This window comes from Leiobunum rupestre, chromosome 2 (genome assembly GCF_980474605.1).
Source record: "Leiobunum rupestre chromosome 2, qqLeiRupe1.1.hap1, whole genome shotgun sequence".
Lineage (NCBI taxonomy): Eukaryota > Metazoa > Arthropoda > Arachnida > Opiliones > Sclerosomatidae > Leiobunum > Leiobunum rupestre.
In genome coordinates, this window is record NC_143385.1 from 62,089,186 (window position 1) to 62,113,035 (window position 23,850).

Consider the following 23,850-nt stretch of genomic DNA (forward strand, 5'->3'; position numbering starts at 1 on the left):
AAGCAATATCTTCAAAGTCTGTTCGGGACAAGTATCTTTTGTGAGGAAGTAACCAATTGGTGGTTTGAATTTCAGTTTTATGTCATTCACCATGTACACTAGGGCCTGATTTGCGTACTATTTTGACCTTCCATATGGACCGAAGTCTACGAAACTTTCAATGTTATTGTTTTCATTATTGTCAAAATGTTTAGTTGAATGGCTATAATTATGTTCAGTACAAATATATTTAAATGGAATAGAATTGAATAGATAGTTCTGGGTTTAAATTCATAGGAATTGACTTTATCCACTGTAAAAAAAATTTCATTTAAAGCTAGTGTTCATCATTGTGAATATTTTATATAAATTATCATTTTCTTCGTTGAATTGATTTTTGAGGGCATAATTTGGCATTTGTAGTGCTGCGTTTACCTTACACCAGATTGTAGTTGTAACATGATCTTCAGGTGCATTTTCATTTGCTACTATTTGAATTAATTATAAATGAACATTAGGCAGTAAGAGACCATGGCGGGATATGTTTTTGCCTTCAGTTTACCTAGGGAAAACCGTGGTTTCATTGGAATTTCCCAAAATAAAAATAGGTGTAGCTAATGGTGTAAGCCTGTTTTGGGTTTTGATATTCATAAAACAATCGTCAGTGAAATGAAGACCGCAAAATACGTGGTTAAAGTGTAAGTAATCTGTAGTTTTATTTTGGAGGTTTTCACTGTTAACATTTTGCAGGTGGCTGCAAAATGTTAAGTTTTAAGAAATGTTAATGTATTAGAATAGGCTTAGTAAATTAAAACGCGTATTCACCGGTCTTTATCCCTTGGAAACTTGAAAAAAAAAAGACTGACGCGTGGTTACCTTTTTATTCGATTTACAATTTTTAGCCGAACAAGACATTTCAAAAAAAATTAAACTCGCAAAAATACCAAAAACACTCTTCCTGTTTTGCGTCTTCTCAAACTCTAATCTAGCGCGTGCCGGAGATACTACTAGCGCCATCAAACGCCCGGGAATTGTGGACATTCTCGGCGAATAAAATCGTACCACGGATTTTTTAAAGAGAGGCGCCTCTCTGTAGCGAAGCGACTTTACACTCTCTGGTTATACTCCCTTTAAGCTAGGAGCAACAAACACAACACCCCACACAAGGAGAACGCAACCCGTCAAAAGTCGTGGATTTTCTTGTGTACATTTTTCATTGGCTAGACGCTTTAGCGCCTGCTGCCGCCGGAAGGGGAAAATTTGGAAATTGTCTCCCCCCCCCCGCCCGTAAAACGTTCAGCGTAAAGGCTCGTGACGCTCGTCCAATGAAATTCGTACACAACCCTTCGTTAGCGTGTTTAAAGGCTAGCTGCGTTCTCCTTGTGTTTGTTGCTCCTAGCTTTAAGTATAAATAAAGATATTGTGGGTACACAAAGATAATAATGACAATTCGTGAATTCCCCCGGCACAAGAAGGGGGGGGGGGCAAAAAACGTCACAGGTGAGCTCTTCAATCGCCTGATAAGACGTCAGTTATTAGGAAACCAATGAGATAACGGGAGTTAGCTGTTAGAGTGATCTACCTCGTAACCAATATGGTTTCTTGAAAACACACTTTTAAAAAGCATTTGCAAGTCTTCGCCTAAAGTAACTTTAACGTGTGACTCATCGTACGTACGTCTATACTGAAACCTTAATAAAAATTTAAATTAAATTTTCTCTCTCTATTTATATCCGCGTGAGTGTTCTTATACGCTGCATTTTCGTATTGAAATTCCCGCCTTCATTCTAAGTCGAATTCAATTTGATTCTTCACTTTTTAGAAAGGCTCTTTACACTTTCATAAATGCGAATTGAAAAAGAAAATATTTTTCGGACTATTAACCGAACTCCCACACGTTTTTGATTGTTGGATTTTTGTGGGTGGACCGACTTTACTTTATCTAATATTTCTGTAATATATTATTCGCTGAGAAGGCTTACGTATCGTACATTTTGACCAAGGCATGATATTCGGTTGTTTTTTTTATAATTAAGTATGCTTTGTTTAATTTGATTAATAAATGTTTAGTTTTGTTAGTCTTAATTTTTCTTTTGAAACGTAATAACTTATGGAGGTTTAATATTTAGTTTTAAATCCATTAAATTAATTTTTAATTTTTCAATTAAAAGTAAATAAAACTACTTAAAAATTATTAAAAAGTAAAAGTAAATAAAACTACTTAAAAATTATTAAAAAGTAAAAGTAAATAAAACTACTTAAAATTATTAAAAAGTAAAAGTAAATAAAACTACTTAAAAATTATTAAAAAGTAAAACTAAATAAAACTACTTAAAATTATTAATAAAAACTAAATTAAAAGTATAAAAAAATATTATTAAAAATACTTCAAAATTATTAATAAAAACTAAATAAAACTACTTCAAAATTATTAATAAAAACTAAATAAAACTACTTCAAAATTAATAATAAAACTAAATAAAACCCCTTCAAAATTATTAATAAAACCTAATTAAAACTACTTCAAAATTAATAATAAAACTAAATAAAACCCCTTCAAAATTATTAATAAAACCTAATTAAAAATGTTAAAAATATTAATAAAAACTAAATATTAATAAAATGGAATATTTTTTTAAATATTAATAAAAACTAATTTAATTTTTTAAATATTAATAAAAACAAAAATATTAAAATTATTAAAAATACTTCAAAATTAATAATAAAGTTTAAATTAAAAACATTAATAAAAAACTAAATTAAGAATTTTAATAAAAACTAAATTAAGAATATAATTAAAAACTAATTTAAAAACCTTAAAAATTATTAATAAAAACTAAATTGAAAACATTAAAAAATATTAATAAAAACTAAATTAAAAATATCAAAAAAATATTATTAAAAATATTTAAAAATTATTAATAAAAAGTAAATTAAAAATACTTTAAAATTATTAATTTAAAACTAATAAAAATATTTTAAAAATATTAATTAAAAATAACACTTCCATATAAATTCTATATTATTCTTGGATTAATAATAGTGTATTAATTAACACTTTTATTAATCCAAGATTTGACCAGCAGTGATTATAATATGATTTTTTTTTATTTATTGTTTTTAGACAATTCGGTTAACTAAATTCTTACTTTATGTCACTGACAAGGAGACATCCCGAATTGTAACCCACTGATTTTGTTCAAATTCGGGGGATTGGTAGACCTTCATGTATCATGAAAAATCCTAAAGGGAATTTATTCAATGGACAACCGTTTTGCCATGGCAAAGAAAAAAGTTTTTGACAACACAAAATATTAAATTTTCCCATTGAAAATAACATGGGATTTTGACCTCAAATTGATCAAAAGTTGATCAGGTTTGATGTCTTTTTGTCAATTTATATCTATTTTTTCTATTTTTGTCATTTTTGAAATTTTGAAATTTGTTCAACTTTTTCCCAGGGGGGGGGGGCTAGGAATCGTTCAGAATCCCATGTTATTTTCAATGGGAAAATTTAAATTTGTTGTTGTCAAAAACATTTTTCGTTGCCATGGCCAAACGGTTGCCCATTGAATAAATTCCCTTTAGGATTTTTCAAGTTACATGAAGTTCTACCAATCCCCCGAGTTTGAACAAAATCGGTTTGTTACACTTCGGGATGTTTCCTTGTGAGTAAAAAACAAAATTGGTTTCACCTCAAAATATATTTTAAGGAGAGAAATTGGATGAAATATGACTTTAATAATACTTAAATTATTTGAACGCTATAGCAATGTAATTCATATTTTAAGTCAATTTGTAATAAATGTCAAACGATGTAATTTCCGAAGACCTCCATTTAAATAAGGTCTGTTTATACATCGTTTCCATAACAACGACACATTGTACCGGCACTTGTGGGTAAATAATTAATAAGTAGGCCTATAGTTGTTTTTGTGAATAAAATCTCGTGTCTTGCCTGGAAACGGTGTAGACGGAGTGCAGGTCGAAAAATTTAAATATTAAATATTTGAATTTCAACACATTTTAGCAAAAAATTAAAAAAACTTGATAAATTTGGGGTTATGTCACGACTTTTCGTAAAAGTTGTATAAAATAACATCTAAATTGCCATGGCATAATATATACAGGCCTTTGCGCCACTATCAAGATAACCGGTCTTAATAACCGCCTTTTGTACCTTAATCTGCCCGGGTTTAAGAGGCAGTGTTGTTAAAGGCGCGCTAACTTAAGCTTTAGTATTTTTCTACGTTGGAAGAGATTCATGACTCATTTCATTGCACGATTTGTAAAAGTCACGGATTTATATATTTTTTTGTGCCAAAATGATCTGGTCGTGATTAAAATGGGTTAGATTTTATTAAAATTTTTGGTTTCCACTTTCTCTGTAACGAATTTAAAATGATTCAGAATTTATGTGGATTTTTCCAGTATTGTTCTTTGATTTTAATTTTAACACGAAATGAAACTAAAAGTTTAAAACTTAAGATAGAATGATAATTCAATTGCATGAACGAAAACGTCAGTAGAGGGACTAATTATTTTTCCTCAGAAATGTAGGGAGTATTGTCACTATCACGTGACAATTTGAGCTGCGCGAGTATTCGAACATAATCGAGTACTCGGCCTTTTCGAGTAGCTGAAATTTCAAATTCCTGCCAAATAAGTAATTGGAGCATACTCGTCGATTACCGAGTACCAAAAAATTGCGTACTCGGGCACCCGGTTACTCGAATAAGCTAATCTCTAAACTCGTCGAGTATTCGTTTTTTCTATCCTCGTTGCTGCAAAGTTCAAAGAGGCGTTGTTACAACTTTGTGGGAGGCAATAAACGGTACGTAGAAAGTTAAGGGAAACTGTGGTTCATTTAAATTAAAGGAATATTTTTCAGCATTGCAAGTTACTTTATACTCCATTTAAATTTAATTTAATACTTCCTTGAATAAAACCAGCTTCTAATCAAGTACCCGATAACCCGACTCGTTAAATATATTTTTAGTTACTCGACTCGAATAAGAGAAAATTTCCCATTAATCCAGTACTCGAATACTCGACTCGACTCGAATACTCGATGAAAGAAATTTGACCAGTCATATTGTAGATAAAATATTTGCCATAAAATGGTAGTTTTGGGTAAGGTTAAGGAGTGCTACTTTGCAAGGTCAACGGAAAATCTAGTCGTGGTTGAGGGAAACTTTCCAGTCTGATAATATTTCGACATTCTCGAATTTGATAATGTTTCTAAATTTTCAGTTTCATAATTTTTAAGATTTTTAGGTCTGGGAATTTTTTTTACATTTTCGATTCCGTTAATGTTTCGATATTTTTCAGTTTGATTACTTTCGACACTCTCACGTCTGCTAATGTTTCGATATTTTTCAATTTGATAATTTTTAAGATTTTTGAATCTGACCATTTTTCGACATTCTCGATTCTTATGTTTCGATTTTTTTCAGTTTGGAAATTGTTCCAAATTTTCCGGTGTGCTAATGCTTCTTAATCAGATCAAAAATTTTAATCCGATCTATATATTGTTTTTGAAATTTACAATTCTAATAATGTTTCGAAACTTTTACTCGGATCTGTAGTTATTCGAGATTTTTAGTCAGATCTGTAGTTATTCGAGATTTTTAGTCAGATCTATAGTTTTTTAATTTTTAGTCAGATCTATAGTTTTTTAATTTTTAGTCAGATCTATAGTTTTTTAATTTTTAGTCAGATATAGTTTTTTAATTTTTAGTCAGATCTATAGTTTTTTAATTTTTAGTCAGATCTATAGTTTTTTAATTTTTAGTCAGATCTATAGTTTTTTTAATTTTTAGTCAGATCTATAGTTTTTTAATTTTTAGTCAGATCTATAGTTTTTTAATTTTTAGTCAGATCTATAGTTTTTTAATTTTTAGTCAGATCTATAGTTTTTTAATTTTTAGTCAGATCTATAGTTTTTTAATTTTTAGTCAGATCTATAGTTTTTTAATTTTTAGTCAGATCTATAGTTTTTTAATTTTTATTCAAATCTATAGTTTTTTAATTTTTATTCAAATCTATAGTTTTTTAATTTTTATTCAAATCTATAGTTTTTTAATTTTTAGTCAGATCTATAGTTTTTTAATTTTTAGTCAGATCTATAGTTTTTTAATTTTTAGTCAGATCTATAGTTTTTTAATTTTTAGTCAGATCTATAGTTTTTTAATTTTTAGTCAGATCTATAGTTTTTTAATTTTTAGTCAGATCTATAGTTTTTTAATTTTTAGTCAGATCTATAGTTTTTTAATTTTTAGTCAGATCTATAGTTTTTTAATTTTTAGTCAGATCTATAGTTTTTTAATTTTTATTAAAATTTATAGTTTTTTTTAATTTTTAGTCAGATCTATAGTTTTTTAATTTTTAGTCGGATCTATAGTTTTCTAAATATTTAGTCAGATCTATAGTTTTTTAATTTTTAGTCAGATCTATAGTTTTTTAATTTTTAGTCAGATCTATAGTTTTTTAATTTTTAGTCAGATCTATAGTTTTTTAATTTTTAGTCAGATCTATAGTTTTTTAATTTTTAGTCAGATCTATAGTTTTTTAATTTTTAGTCAGATCTATAGTTTTTTAATTTTTAGTCAGATCTATAGTTTTTTAATTTTTAGTCAGATCTATAGTTTTTTAATTTTTATTCAAATCTATAGTTTTTTAATTTTTAGTCAGATCTATAGTTTTTTAATTTTTAGTCAGATCTATAGTTTTTTAATTTTTAGTCAGATCTATAGTTTTTTAATTTTTAGTCAGATCTATAGTTTTTTAATTTTTAGTCAGATCTATAGTTTTTTAATTTTTAGTCAGATCTATAGTTTTTTAATTTTTAGTCAGATCTATAGTTTTTTAATTTTTAGTCAGATCTATAGTTTTTTAATTTTTAGTCAGATCTATAGTTTTTTAATTTTTAGTCAGATCTATAGTTTTTTAATTTTTATTCAAATTTATAGTTTTTTTTAATTTTTAGTCAGATCTATAGTTTTTTAATTTTTAGTCAGATCTATAGTTTTCTAAATATTTAGTCAGATCTATAGTTTTTTAATTTTTAGTCAGATCTATAGTTTTTTAATTTTTAGTCAGATCTATAGTTTTTTAATTTTTAGTCAGATCTATAGTTTTTTAATTTTTAGTCAGATCTATAGTTTTTTAATTTTTAGTCAGATCTATAGTTTTTTAATTTTTAGTCAGATCTATAGTTTTTTAATTTTTAGTCAGATCTATAGTTTTTTAATTTTTAGTCAGATCTATAGTTTTTTAATTTTTAGTCAGATCTATAGTTTTTTAATTTTTAGTCAGATCTATAGTTTTTTAATTTTTATTCAAATCTATAGTTTTTTTAATTTTTAGTCAAATCTATAGTTTAATTTTTAGTCAGATCTATAGTTTTTTAATTTTTAGTCAGATCTATAGTTTTTTAATTTTTAGTCAGATCTATAGTTTTTTAATTTTTAGTCAGATCTATAGTTTTTTAATTTTTAGTCAGATCTATAGTTTTTCGAAATTTTCTAGTCTCAATAGACAGGCGCCGCAAACAGCCCATACGTCTCACTTCATTTACTTCAGTGATTACTTTATCCATACAAAGATAAAATATTCAAGAGGCGCATAATCTGGAAATCCATGTAAAACGCGTACCTGACATCAAAACAAAAGGGGTATTTTGGTCTCGGGGAAAGGCGTCTACTGGCGCTGCGAAAATTAAATTAAGCGACACGCCATGCGTGAAGTTGTTTCAAACTTCGCTTTGTATTCACCTCTTTCTTCACGAATTAATGTTCTCTTTCATAGTTATTGAAGATTTTCTAGGGTGAAAATTCTCTCGAATTCGCCGATTCACGGCAAACTAATTCTGATTTTCCTCGAGTTACCCGTCTCTTTCGACATTTTCGTATTTTCTATTTTAGACTATTTCTTTACGTGGGTGAAATTAATTTGTTTATCCCATATAACAAGAATTTATTTAAACTTGGGGCGAATTACTATGTTGAGACGCTTTTTAGCGTTGCTATAAATCCACCTCAGGCTCTAACCGTAAGCTCCGCCCCCCCCCCCCCCTGAACCAAAGCTAATCAGCCCGGTCTCTCATTGGTTGTCTAAAAACTGATGTCTCCCGAAGCCAGGGTTCGATAAAACCCGGGTTTTTCCAAAAATCTCAACCCAAGGTTCGATAAAACCCGGGTTTTTCCAAAAATCTCAACCGAAGGTTCGATAAAACCCGGGTTTTTCCAAAAATATCAACCCAAGGTTCGATAAAACCCGGGTTTTTCCAAAAATATCAACCCAAGGTTCGATAAAACCCGGGGTTTTCCAAAAATCTCAACCGAAGGTTCGATAAAACCCGGGTTTTTCCAAAAATCTCAACCGAAGGTTCGATAAAACCCGGGTTTTTCCAAAAATATCAACCCAAGGTTCGATAAAACCCGGGTTTTTTCAAAAATCTCAACCCAAGGTTCGATAAAACCCGGGTTTTTCCAAAAATCTCAACCCAAGGTTCGATAAAACCCGGGTTTTTCCAAAAATCTCAACCCACGGTTCGATAAAACCCGGGGTTTTCCAAAAATCTCAACCCACGGTTCGATAAAACCCGGGTTTTTCCAAAAATCTCAGCCGAAGGTTCGATAAAACCCGGGCTTTTCCAAAAAATCTCAACCCAAGGTTCGATAAAACCCGGGTTTTTCCAAAAAATCTCAACCCAAGGTTCGATAAAACCCGGGTTTTTTTCAAAAATCTCAACCCAAGGTTCGATAAAACCCGGGTTTTTCCAAAAATCTCAACCCAAGGTTCGATAAAACCCGGGTTTTTTTCAAAAATCTCAACCCAAGGTTCGATAAAACCCGGGTTTTTCCAAAAATCTCAACCCAAGGTTCGATAAAACCCGGGTTTTTCCAAAAAATCTCAACCCAAGGTTCGATAAAACCCGGGTTTTTTTCAAAAATCTCAACCCAAGGTTCGATAAAACCCGGGTTTTTCCAAAAATCTCAACCCAAGGTTCGATAAAACCCGGGTTTTTTTCAAAAATCTCAACCCAAGGTTCGATAAAACCCGGGTTTTTCCAAAAATCTCAACCCAAGGTTCGATAAAACCCGGGTTTTTCCAAAAATCTCAACCCACGGTTCGATAAAACCCTGGGTTTTCCACAAATCTCAACCCAAGGTTCGATAAAACCCGGGTTTTTCCAAAAATCTCAACCGAAGGTTCGATAAAACCCGGGCTTTTCCAAAAAATCTCAACCCAAGGTTCGATAAAACCCGGGTTTTTCCAAAAATCTCAACCCACGGTTCGATAAAACCCGGGGTTTTCCAAAAATCTCAACCCACGGTTCGATAAAACCCGGGGTTTTCCAAAAATCTCAACCCACGGTTCGATAAAACCCGGGGTTTTCCAAAAATCTCAACCGAAGGTTCGATAAAACCCGGGGTTTTCCAAAAATCTCAACCGAAGGTTCGATAAAACCCGGGTTTTTCCAAAAATCTCAACCCAAGGTTCGATAAAACCCGGGTTTTTCCAAAAATCTCAACCCACGGTTCGATAAAACCCGGGGTTTTCCAAAAATCTCAACCCACGGTTCGATAAAACCCGGGTTTTTCCAAAAATCTCAACCCAAGGTTCGATAAAACCCGGGTTTTTCCACAAATCTCAACCCAAGGTTCGATAAAACCCGGGTTTTTCCACAAATCTCAACCCAAGGTTCGATAAAACCCGGGCTTTTCCAAAAAATCTCAACCCAAGGTTCGATAAAACCCGGGTTTTTCCAAAAATCTCAACCCAAGGTTCGATAAAACCCGGGTTTTTCCAAAAATCCCAACCCAAGGTTCGATAAAACCCGGGCTTTGAAACCGGTCAGGTCTCGATTAATAAAAATAAATATGCAAATTTAACGTAGTTTTATTCATCATCAAATATATCATTTCTATATTTGTATTAGACGACATGTAAAAGTATACATATACTGCAAAGCTGAACCAAAGGACTGGCTGAAGTACCAAGTTATAAGTTTCAAGGTAACAAGCCAGTTCCTCTTCCTAAGTAGAATTAAACGCATTATTGTTTATACTTATACAAAATGAGTTTTTTAAGACGATCTAGATGGTCTAGTTTCTTAGGGCACGAAAAGAGGGAAGCAAACACGACACTGGCGAGTCCTTCAAACGCGTAGAACCATAAGTGTATAATATTCTAACACAAGTGTGACACTTCCTATTCTTCACATGCAAAAGTTTTACTGAGAGCTATTCACAAGACAGATTGCATTACGGTCATCGTCGCCGGTTTGCTTCCGCTTGCTCCCGCGTCACACGTAGCCTTTGACAGCGCCTCGCTAGGGGAAGATTTTCCTCTTGCGATGACGTCACTCTGTTGCTAGTTCTCAGTAAAATATTTACCAAAGTGAAAAACTTATGTTTATTGTCAACTTATGGCTCTACCATAAGTTTTTCACTTCCTATTGGACCAATACAAATTTTATAATGACAACGCAAACCATTACGTACCGACGGACTGACAACTTTTCGCGAACTGCTCCTAGTATTTGGAGTATGACCGGAAAATCTCAGAGGGTCCGCCGGCAGCCTTTTCGTCGGACCAGCCAAGGCCTAATGAAAATTGAAATGCTTTTAAAAGTGTAAATAACGCTTACTTTTGGAAAAAAAATGATGAATTATTGAATTGTAAGATAAAAATAACTATTATAAACACAAAGATAGTTTGTTTCGAATTTCAAACCTTAACGCGCGTACGCTCGTATTTATCGCCATCAAACTAACCAACTATTTTGCCAACGGAAAGAGTAGGAAGGGACGAGTTGAGGAAACTTCCTATTTCGCAATCACTCCACGACAGACTATCATTAACCGAATTCATTCTGTGTCATACTTATGTTTATTATCCACTTATGCGGAGAAGGATATTAGCACTGCGTAACTGGTGGATTGGCAGGAACGTTAAAAGTCGATAGAGAACAGTTTGAATCGGTTTGAAACAATTTATTCTGGTTCACAACGCCTTCGAAACCTTTTGAATCGAGATCAAGGCATAGTGTGAACGCGGCTATATACATTCTCCCTAATTATAAATAAATTTATTCTTCATTGAATTGCATATTTTTAATAATATATATAATTTAGAAAGTTTCTTGGACTGGAATTTTGTCATTTTTACAGCGTTTTGACGTTGAGTAGAAATCGACAGAAGAATCTTTAGCCTGACCAAGTATACGTATCTGGGTTACTGAGAATTAGGCCCACTAGCGTATCATATCTCAATATCGGTTGTGATATTGATAACATTTCGTAATTAATTAAGGAAAAGTTCGATTTAACTCTTAATTTGGTAAGCGCAACTTTTGTCAAAGATTAATTTAATGAATTAATTAATTAATTTAATTCATCAAACAGCAAAAACTTATATAGATACTTAATTATCATGTCAAGAAAAAATATTTCAAAACAAGTCCCCAACAGATGGCGTTTTTCAGTCTGTAAAAGACAGTATTCTCGCACGTTCTCCGTAAACGAAATGGGTTATCAGCGGTACTATAACGATTGGCGTTTATTGTTTGAGCTAAAAACCTTGTAGTCAAAACAAATCCATGGCTCTTCCTGGGTGACCACTTATTTTTGTTTCAAATTATTTATGCTTGCCAGAATATTTTCTATACATTACGTAGTTTGAAAGGTCTGTGACGTTGTGTTTTTTTACATAATTAAATAAATATATCTTACAATTATATAGTTTAAAACGCCTAGATCGGTTAATTTTATTAAACAAATGATTACGATCATTTCACTGTCTAACAAAGAAAAATACTTTAAAGTTATTAATTTAAAATAAATTCATATAATATTCTTGGATTCATAATAGTGTATTAATTAACATTATTATTAATCAAAGATTTGACCAGCAGTGATTATAATATGAATTTTTTTATTTATTGTTTTTAGACAATTAAGATAACCAAAATTCTAACTTTATGTCACTGACGAGGAGACTACCCGAGGTGATAATCACCGATTTGGTTGAAACTAGGTGGGTATGTAGACCTTATGCTAACATGAAATTTCACCAAGGGAAAAGTTGCAATGGACATTAGTTTTGCCATGGCAACCGAAAATCTTTTTGACAACACAGTATGTATATTTTCCCATTGACAATAACATGGGAATCTGAGAACAAACCAAAAAAAATTGATCAAAATTGACAAATGAAATTAATTTGATGATATTTTGATGAATTTTGGTCAATTTGATCAAAATATGTAAAAATTGATCAGAATCGGTAAAAATGGAGAAAAGCGAAATGTAAAGATAAAAAAGTTGTATTTGTCAACTAATCGCCAAATCGAAGATAATAAATGAATTTTATCAAAATTATTATCAAAATTAATAAAATGGAATTTAGTTGTTTGAACTTGATCAAAATTAATAATTTTTATTAGAATTATTATTATTTTTTCCAGGGGCGGACCCCGAGGGGCAGATCACTTTTTTACCAGGTGTCCTAATAATCATGATTAAAAATTTAATCATGATTTAATCATTTTTAATCTTTGTACTGCCAAAGCTACAGATTTAATTTTAATCATGATTTAATTATACGAGGGTGTCCTAATAATCATTGGAGTGAGCTGCCCCTCGGGGGACCCTCAGATGTGCTCAGATTCCCACGTTATAATATACATAACAAAAACATTTTCGGTTGTCATGGCAAAACTAATGCCCATTGCAACTTTTCCCTTGGTGAAATTTCATGTTACCATAAGGTCTACATACCCACCTAGTTTCAACGAAATCGGTGATTATCACCTCGGGTAGTCTCCTCGTGAGTAAAAAACTAAATTTGGTTTAGCCTCAAAATATATTTTAAAGGGAATATAACCTGCAAAGCAATCTTTACGGAAGATCCCTTCATTTTTTCAAATTTCCCTGTACAGTGGCTCCAAACATTTTTAAAGCCAAAGGCAAGAGCGGTCAGAGCTGCAAACGTTGGTGTTCCACACCAAATACCTGAGGTTATATTCCCTTTAAGAAAAGGAATTGGTTGAAAAGTGACTGGGTGAAAACTCGGAACCACCTCTAAGCTTCCGCGTTGAATTTGTACGTTATCTCCGCCACAGGTCGAAGGGCTTTTCCCCCGAGTTCTTCGTTTGCCCCTTTCCATTAAAACTTGCTGAGTTTTACGGTAATAATGAGGCGTTGGCTTGCCACCACCCTCCTACGCATTGTAATCCGGCCACCTGAATTAATGACTGTAAAAGTCGCTAGCTGACTTGGTCCTAAGGTGGTGCCTGGGGTTTGTAAATGCTAATAGCCAGTAGTGTAAGGTCTTAATATGGTACGCGATTAACCTTTTCGAATTGAACTTCTCACTTTGGCCGCTACGTCAGTCTCTTTAAGTAGAAATAAGTTTGCCTACATTTTATAAAATCAACTATTAATGATTTCGCTTCAATTTATGTATAAAAATCAAAATAAGCGTAAGTCGAATTACTTGGTTTTGGAACTAAGGTAGCGAAATATGTTTGAATAACTATTAACACCAATAAACGTAAGTCGAGTTATTTGGTTTTGGAACTAAGGTAACGAAATATAATTGAATAATCATAAACACCAATAAGTGTAAGTCGAGATATTTGGTTTTCGAACTAAGGTAGTGAAATATGTTTGAATAATTAAAAACACAAATAAGCGTGAGTTGAATTACTTGGTTTTGAAACTCAGGCAGCGAAATATGTTTGAATAATTATTAACACCAAAGTCGAGTTACTGGGTTTTGGAACTAAGGTAACGAAATATAATTGAATAATCATAAACACCAATAAGCGTAAGTCGAGTTATTTGGGTTTGGAACTCAGAAATATGTTACAATAATTAAAAACAAAAAAGTCGTATTATTAGAATATTTTTCATCGCGAAAATACGACAACATTTAAACCAGTTTTATCCATTCAGAAAATGAAGTTTCCTTTTCAAAACGCGAAATATTCGTCAAACATTTTTTGACATCTTTATGACTTTTAAACGGTTACGTGTGAATACCGCAAATGACACCGCAACGACCTCTGGCGAAATTTAATTTGAAATTTATTATTTAATTAATGCCCGCTCGAATACGCCCACGTGAAGATGTAGGCTAAGAACTACCGCAAAAATGCGGAAAAACGTTGTGGTTGCCAAAATATTCTGACATAATGAAATTTATCAAAAAAATATAAGTTAAAACATTTCTTGGCAACCGAAATATTTCTATGCTTATTTGGAAATTAAACTGGCTTCAGTCTCAACCGTAGATAAAATAATAATTACAATGAATTATGGCCTAATAATTTCGATGAATTATGGCCTAATAATTTCGATGAATTATGGCCTAATAATTTCGATGAATTATGGCCTAATAATTTCGATGAATTATGGCCTAATAATTTCGATGAATTATGGCCTAATAATTTCGATGAATTATGGCCTAATAATTTCGATGAATTATGGCCTAATAATTTAAATGAATTATGGTCTAATAAATTCGATGAATTATGGCCTAATAAATTCGATGAATTATGGCCTAATAATTTAAATGAATTATGGCCTAATAATTTAAATGAATTATACACATTTCCTAAAAATGACAATTTTAAAATTGATTAAATATTTAAATGAATAGTAAAAAACTCAATTATTAAATGGTTCTTCGCGTTTTTGGAAATTTTAAAATTACGGAAACGTTTTACAAAAATATCATAAATTTCCAAACCAATATCAGAAAAAAGTTGGACGAAACATTTTAAAAATTCCTAAAAAATTCGGAATTTTAAAATTTTAGAAAATAATTTTGAGATTCTTGGCATTAAAATAAAATATTGGGGAAATTTCAAAAAACAAATTACCCAAAAGGCTGTAGAAACATAATAATTTTAGTTCTATTCTTGATATTTTAATCGTTTTTTCTTCAGAGATTAACTTTCCTCGTCTCTTTAAATAGTAATTTAAAAATTAATATATGACGTCACTTTGAAAACATTCTACGTCTATCTTCGAAAATTGAAAGTTATTTTCTAAAAGGAAATATTTTCACAAACTGACATCGATACATATATACTAGCTCGTAAAAAAAAATGTTGTAACCTTAAGTTCAAATTGCCAAAGTAAAAAAAAAGGCTTTATGTTTTAAACCAGTTTTACGAAACTTACTATATTACGTTGGTTTAAAAAAGTTAATATTTTTTTACGTTAAAGGTTGTCTTTATTTTCTCCCAAGTGAATCACTATAGAACTTGGGAAGAAAAACTCATTTTAAAAATAATCCAGTCCTAAAGCGACGGAAAGTAATTAAAAAATGTCATAATTAACATAATTTTTATATTGAGGGCTTTAGAATATAGAAATATTTTTTTTCATACCTGGGGCTAATGTGCAAAGTAATATTTTACTGACGAAATCGCCATGAGAATTTATTCAGGAAAGTTTCGAGGTTAAAAAATACATGTATTTCATTTATTGTTATTTAAATAGTATAAATATATAATGAAAATTAGGGTTATGGGATGAAGGCAAACGTTTTTTTGGTCCGTCCTGAAGTCTACTGTATCTTAAATTGCATATGAATTAAATTCATATTTACATATTTTTTTGGGTTGGTAGAACACGCGACGCAACGGAAATTACATACTTCGTGAGTTGGTTAAGACTACTTTTTTTTCGTTTCGAATTTAATACCTAATTATTTTGTAATTATATTAAAAATCGATTAAGATTTTTCTTTATTTTTAAATGGTTAATTAGTATTTAAGAATATATTTTTACCCGTTTAATTATCGCTATGAAATCGTTGTAATATTATTTTCAATAAGAAGAATAATTCGTAAACACACTCCTGACTAACCCATCCCTAAAAAGAAGGCTATATCAACAACATTTTAAGGATTTCTTAAAAGAAAAAATTCAAGAAAAACAATGACGAAAATATTTTGCCAAGTGTATAACTATGGAAGTCTCGACCTGCTTAAGGACTAGATTTCGCAGAATGTCAGTTTAAGACAGTAAAACATTTTAACGCATTTTGAAAGAGAATCTTATGCAATGTTAGATACCTTTCGGCAAAGATAAGTTCGTAAAGAATCCAAAATTTAAGGTAGATGTTTTAAAGGAAATATGACGTTATGAGGACGTTGCGTTTTTCGCATTGCGAGTGTTCGGGGGTTGCCACATTTTTTTCTTATTAAAATTTCCTGCCTTTTTCAGGGTTTTCCGGACCATCTCTTATTTTGTGCCAATTTTTCAACCTATATTTTAGTAAATGTTTCATATAGGCATTCGAAATTAAATTCCCTGACATTTCACAGATTTTTAGTAATTTGTTTTAAATTCCCCGAGTTTTAGATCCATATTCAAATTCCATGACGTTTCCAGGAATTTCAGGTTTTACAGGTACTGTGGCAAACTAGTTGGCGGTACGGCATTTTAGTATCAGGGGTGGCGTTAGGGGTAGGTGAGACAGGCTGTAGCCTATGTTTGTTTTAACTTAGGAGCCCATAAATCCACTTGTTGAGGGAACAAGGGGGCCCACGGTTGAGGGAACAAGGGGGCCCACGGTTGAGGGAACAAGGGGGCCCACGGTTGAGGGAACAAGGGGGCCCACGGTTGAGGGAACAAGGGGGCCCACGGTTGAGGGAACAAGGGGACCCACGGTTGAGGGAACAAGGGGGCCCACGGTTGAGGGAACAAGGGGGCCCACGGTTGAGGGAACAAGGGGGCCCACGGTTGAGGGAACAAGGGGGCCCACGGTTGAGGGAACAAGGGGGCCCACGGTTGAGGGAACAAGGGGGCCCACGGTTGAGGGAACAAGGGGGCCCACGGTTGAGGGAACAAGGGGGCCCACGGTTGAGGGAACAAGGGGGCCCACGGTTGAGGGAACAAGGGGGCCCACGGTTGAGGGAACAAGGGGGCCCACGGTTGAGGGAACAAGGGGGCCCACGGTTGAGGGAACAAGGGGGCCCACGGTTGAGGGAACAAGGGGGCCCACGGTTGAGGGAACAAGGGGGCCCACGGTTGAGGGAACAAGGGGGCCCACGGTTGAGGGAACAAGGGGGCCCACGGTTGAGGGAACAAGGGGGCCCACGGTTGAGGGAACAAGGGGGCCCACGGTTGAGGGAACAAGGGGGCCCACGGTTGAGGGAACAAGGGGGCCCACGGTTGAGGGAACAAGGGGGCCCACGGTTGAGGGAACAAGGGGGCCCACGGTTGAGGGAACAAGGGGGCCCACGGTTGAGGGAACAAGGGGGCCCACGGTTGAGGGAACAAGGGGGCCCACGGTTGAGGGAACAAGGGGGCCCACGGTTGAGGGAACAAGGGGGCCCACGGTTGAGGGAACAAGGGGGCCCACGGTTGAGGGAACAAGGGGGCCCACGGTTGAGGGAACAAGGGGGCCCACGGTTGAGGGAACAAGGGGGCCCACGGTTGAGGGAACAAGGGGGCCCACGGTTGAGGGAACAAGGGGGCCCACGGTTGAGGGAACAAGGGGGCCCACGGTTGAGGGAACAAGGGGGCCCACGGTTGAGGGAACAAGGGGGCCCACGGTTGAGGGAACAAGGGGGCCCACGGTTGAGGGAACAAGGGGGCCCACGGTTGAGGGAATAGGAGCCCCACGGTTGAGGAAATAGGAGCCCCACGGTTGAGGGAATAGGAGCCCCACGGTTGAGGAAATAGGAGCCCCACGGTTGAGGAAATAGGAGCCCCACGGTTGAGGAAATAGGAGCCCCACGGTTGAGGAAATAGGAGCCCCACGGTTGAGGAAATAGGAGCCCCACGGTTGAGGAAATAGGAGCCCCACGGTTGAGGAAATAGGAGCCCCACGGTTGAGGAAATAGGGGCCCCACGGTTGAGGAAATAGGGGCCCCACGGTTGAGGAAATAGGGGCCCCACGGTTGAGGAAATAGGGGCCCAACGGTTGAGGAAAACCACCTGACGCCGCCCCTGTGTACTAAGGTATAGGCTTCATGCGTAGTTAAAGTTTTGGCCACCAGTATCGCCGCCTACCGATCGAGTTTTAAATTGAATATTTGATAGCTGTCTGCTGGTTCAAAATTTTCTCGGCACAACAGCTGAAAGTTGCAACCTAAAAACATAGAAATTGAAAAGTCGTCTGCTATTTCTTCACATATTTAGTTGGAGGATAATAAGGCAGATGGCGCTGTATTTCCTAGGCTTGAAGCCTATTATATTCGACGCGGGTTCTACTTTTAGGCAAGAATTACCCGCCAAAACGCGGAGCGGCGGAAGCAGCGTTGCCAAACGTACTATAATTATCGCACACGTCGATAATTTCAAGCTAGTTTTCGAGGTGTACTATAATTTTAACTGCGTACTATATAGTACGCTATTTTCGATAATTCCGCCGAGATGTACTATAATTGTACTATAATTTCTGTATTTAGCGGGACACCAGCTAACCAATCCATCGTGGCCGCTCTTGGAAGATTAAAGATTTATTTATCTCACTTTTTCCTCCAAGATCCGCTACGCTGAGCCCTCGGCCCCTCACTCTGCTCTCTCTACAAGATCTTTTCATTTCGATATTGTTGGTAATTTTGCTATGGCTGTACTATCTCTTCCACGTTCAAATGCTGACTGTGAGCGAGTTTTTAGTAAAGTTAATTTAACTAAAACCAAGACTAGAAATAAATTAATAACTTCTACGATTAATGGTAGAGTCCCGGACAAAAGTGGTTCCGATAATATTGAGAAAACACCAAAACCAAAAATCGAGCTTATTAAGCCTAATCGAAATTCTTTCTTTAAGTCAGTTTTAGTTTGGCAGCGAGGAATTGGCCGATGCCCCGGTATACGACTATTTTGAGTTGTTGGTGGTGTTTTATGATATCTCTTCGTAGTTTTTTCGGTAATTGAGGATCTTATATCATATCTTAAAGCTTTGTCAGTGTTTTAAGATCCTAAATTACCGAAAAAACTACGAAGAAATATCATAAAACACTGTCAACAACTCAAAATAGTCGTATGCCGGGGCGTCGGCCAATTCCTCGCTGAATTTCGATTAGGCTTAATAAGCTCGATTTTTGGTTTTGTCTTTTCCTCAATATTATCGGAACCACTTGTCCGATTTTGAAACTGGATCCGGTTTTGGAAAGGCAACAATTCCGTGCGTCGATCGGTGTTTGTCACGTGCAAGAGTGTCACGAATTTCTGTTGGTTGAAAAGGCGATGTTTCGGTTTATTAGGCCTCGGTCGAATACTTACTTAATATTTAAAAATTTAAAATAGCAGAATGTTTCTCCGTTTTTTAAACTTTCCAAAAAGGTATCATTCTACTTTCTACTGTGAACGGTTTATGAAACATTTGAAAAACCAAGTGTCCAGAAACTTTTGTCCGGGACTGTACATTGCTAAGTAGCCAATGTGTAGGTGAAGCGGGAAGCTGTGTTATTTTTGAGCCAACCAAAGATATGCTCCGTCGTTTTAACATTGAAATGTACAAATTAAATGATTCAAAACAAATTGATTACACTGAAGATCTAGAAGTGACATTTGATATTTAATTGAGATTTTTTAAGTCATTTTTAAAGCTTAGTGAAATTTTTATAGTGATTTTTAAACCAAGTGAGATTTTTGGTTCACAGTTCCTAATTTAAAAGTAACAAATAAAATACTTTATTAATTTCTTGTTTAATGCAAGATCGTTTATTGCAATAGGCCGAACTTTACTTCTCTTGAAAAAAAAGCACTAAACCCGATACTCGCTATTAATTAATAAAAAATTAAAATTTACCGCCAATTCTCATTACGTTGGGAAAGTGCGATAATTTTTAGGGCTAATCGATAATTTTCTCGACCCAGTACGATAATTTTACTTTGAGGACCTGGCAACGCTGGGCGGAAGCTTACGCCTCATTTCGCTGCGTAAGAATATTTACTTATTTATGAAGCAGTACCGATTTTATATGATGTATTTCACCGTGCACTATTTTTCCTCCCAAAAAGGTATTTTGAAAAATTAGAAGGAACCTGCAAATTTACATGTTTCGAACGAATAACATTAACAATATGCGTAGGCGGATCTTTAAATCTGCCACTCCAAGATCGATTCGACCACCATATTTATGTTCAATTTTCGCGTTTCGATCAGCTTAAATTGCATACGAATGAAGTTTTGGTTTCCAACTATAAATATATTTTCGGTTGGGTAGAACACGCGACGTGAAGGAAATTACTTTCTCGGCTAGTGGGCTATGATCATAAGTTTTGTTTCCAACTATAAATATGGATATATTTTCGGTTGGGTAGAACACGTGACGTGACGGAAATTACTTTCTCGGCTAGTGGGCTATGATCATAAGTAATATAAAAAAGATAAGAATGGTTTTGTAATGAAAATTTCCTTAACGAAACGTTTTTCGTCAATGGCACAGTAGCGTATTCAGCGGGTTACGTTTCTTTATGGTTATATGTAAATCGTGTTAAGCTTTTTCAATAATTTTAATAATTAAATAATATAAATTCGTAGCAAATGTCAGGCAGTCAAATACTTTAGGATATTATTGACTTCCGCCTTTACCTATTTAGCCGGTTTTAATACAAGTGGTGTGATTCAATGCAGACAGCTAATAAATAATATGTTTAGAAGTTTGCTTATTCATGGTAAAAAAATCCCAACTCATAATATATTATTTATTATTTTGGCTTAAATATGAGTTGGCAAGTTTTTATTTACGAAATGTTTGTGGTTTACAAGCGTGGTCTTTTGTTTAATTTAAATTTCTAATGGTGTTTTGATGCTACTTTGTTTTTCCTTATTCCGATTTAGGTCTGATGAGGCGGAGATATAACTCAATAACGTCTACGTCTACGTCTACGTGTACGTCTAGAATTGATTAAAAGTTAAACTCTGAAAACGATTTATACATTTTGAAATTTTGTTCGAAACGATACAGGTTTTCAATTGATTAAAGCGCAGGTAACGTAATTAATCAGGGTAATTTTAGCCAAGGCTTAATATATAATTTCGTATAATTTATGTTATTAGAATTTAAAGCTATTTACGTTAATTGCGTTTTAGAGTTCTCCACTAGTCGAGATTTTATAGTTTAAAATGTAAAACTTTTTGAAACCGAGAAATGTTGCTTTTTAAAGTCGTCAATTTGCGTTAAAGAAACGCGTCAATTATCCGATTTCAAAATTACGTTTTTTTGCGCGTGACAATACCTTTACGTCATGAGGTATAACAGGCTTATTTCCCTGCTTTTATACCCTAACATGGCGGCGTATTATCACGTGTAAAATGAATTTTAAGATCCACCAATTAGCCTTTTCAGTTTACATAGAGCCACGTAGTGGCAAATGCAAGAAGCTCATAAACTGCTGGATTTTCGTCCAATATAGTGTCTAATATATTGTTTGCAAATTTAATAAAGCGGAATTTTCGCCTCTAAAAGTAAAACTAAACCTTTAGACTAGCTTGAAACTGCTTAAAAATGTAACATTATTATTGATTAGTATTAAACTTGGCTAGTTTTCATTGCATAAAATTTTAATAAACATCTTTTCGTATCAAGGAAAATAGGTAACAAAATTACAGAAAATAACTATATTGACCAATTTCGAAATTACGTTTTGGCGCGTGACAGTACCTTTACATTGTGAGGTATAGCAGGCATATTTACCTGCGGCGTATTATCACGTGTAAAATGAATTTTAAGATCCACCAATTGGGTCATAAAGAAAAGTGTACCACTAACGTTACACCATAAGTTTATTATAAACTTATGGTTACACTTAAAAACACTGACCTATAGTTTCCACTATACTATATCACTATCTTTCCAAATTCCAAAAATTTTATCTAAAGCTTTTAAACTTTCAAAATTCCGCATTTCGAAGCCTTATTCGCACTAGCCAACATTTTTCTCCAACTTGGTTTCTGATCATAAGCTTCGCGCGTAGTTTAATATTTGGTCACAAGTATCGCCGCCTACCGACCGAGTGTTAAACTGCATATATGAAAGCTGTCGGCTCGTTCAACATTCTCTCTGCGCAAAAGCTGAAAGTTTCAAAAGAAAAACATTGAAATTCCAAAATCACATTTTTAGTTGACGGAAATTAAGGCAGATGGCGCTATATTTCCTAATCCTCCAAAATATTACTTACAGGCGATTTCCTGGGAGGATGATTTTTGAAGCGTCTATAGGCGATAGATGGCGGTGTGGTTATTGAGGAGACGACAATTTTAGTTATATATATTTATGTCCATGGATCTCGATTTCCGTTTACATTATCTACAAAATATTTTCCGACATTTCTAGGGATAACAGAGGGAAACAATTACTGTATATTTCTTTAAGAAATACTGGTATTAAAATTAATTTTACAATAAAGTTTATTTCATATTAATATAATAATTAATAATATTGAAATAATGCTTCATATAAGTGCACTGTAAGTGTGCGCATTTCCTAGTTAGAGCTAATTTTACTATAACCTTACATCTTATTTTTTGGTGAACTTCACTCTTAACTCCTAACACGAGAGTGATAATGGATTTTAAGTTGCGTATTTTTAACGTTAGAGGGTCTTATCGTTTTAATAACCAATAATAATTTCGACAAACTCACACGCTTTGGGAATGGAAAATTATTCGATTGAAATATATGTAGCTAGGCCTCGGTCATAAAAACTGATCGTTCTACCTAACAAAAACGTTTGCGTGTCCAAAGCGTTATTGGATGTTTTCCAAGTCGATACTACGTCGCTAAAATTTGTTTCCTAGCTACTCATTTGGCGGGGGGGGGGGGGGGAAATTGGTCTATTTTCGGGGTATTTCAAACAAAATCTGAATCTGCCAATAAAACATCTTCAAGGAAATCGCCAAGAAGTAATATTTACCAGAGAAAAGACCTGCAAGTGACCGTTTATTAGAACAAAGGACACTTTTCACCTGTAAAAAGAACGTTGTGTTTTAGCTAATCCTTAAAATGTAAAAAAGGCTACCTGGTTAAAAGGAAACACTTGTTGCATAACGTACAAGTGAAAAGTTTCCATTATTTCAACAAACACTCTACAGGGTGTTACCATTTGTAACATAATCACACATAAGTATGCCATAAAAGCATTTTCGTTAATGAAACCTTGTTCACGGGATATGACGTGTACGCCGGCGTCCACCTAGCCCGGACAAGTGACAAATCCAGCATGGGTAGTAGTACCCTACTACTGATGGTCGCACCTTTGACGCGAGCCACTCAACCCAGAAGAAGGTGCAGCAATGGGTGGACCAATTCCCACTTCGCACACAGCAGTGGGAGTAAGAGTGGATGCTGTAGCAACTCCAGCCGACACCCTACCTACGGAGGTAAAGAGTCAAACCCTTTGGAGAGAGCTCCTAAAAGGGAACGACGGGTACACAGTGCTCCACATAACCCCCCACAGCTGGCACCGGAGATCCCAGTGTGACTCCAAAAGGCCGGGAAACAGGACTGCCGTGCCCTCATACGGAGGCCCGCCGCCCCACAACAGGCGACCCAATCCGCCGAGGCGGTCAGTTTGCACGGACCCTCTCCGGAAGCTCAGTATCCAGCCCAAGCCTGACTGAAGTCGGAGGGGGAGATAGGACCATTTGATCAGAGCTAACATCTCCCAGTGCGCCACCGCCCTTATGGGTTACAAGAGCCGGACCCCGACTCCTCGGTAAAGCCACCAGTTATTGCACACTCTGACCCATTTAGGGCCACGCCATGAGAGGTGTGTCAGAATTTATAGCCCGGTGTACCTAGTAACAGAGACCATACCTGCGGAGGCCTATCATGGTATCGGAATTTTATCAAATTAACCTGTTCTAAGAGCAGGTTTTTCTGAT

General features: G+C 34.6%; 2 protein-coding genes across 5 annotated transcripts in view; one reads left to right on the forward strand and one right to left on the reverse strand.

Moving 5' to 3' along the window:
* The window catches only part of LOC149958649 (uncharacterized protein C01C4.2-like), a 48,615-nt gene that overhangs the window by 19,296 nt on the left and 5,469 nt on the right, over nucleotides 1-23,850 (reverse strand). For 2 of the 3 annotated variants that reach the window (XM_090166000.1, XM_090165998.1), the window contains exon 2: nucleotides 10,491-10,592. The exons of the other annotated variant lie outside the window; for it this stretch is intronic. The gene's annotated coding sequence lies outside the window, so the exon portion shown is untranslated. The remainder of the gene's footprint in view (nucleotides 1-10,490; nucleotides 10,593-23,850) is intronic. 3 annotated transcript variants of the gene reach the window in all.
* The window catches only part of Arp6 (Actin-related protein 6), a 53,726-nt gene that overhangs the window by 17,983 nt on the left and 11,893 nt on the right, over nucleotides 1-23,850 (forward strand). The window lies entirely within an intron of this gene.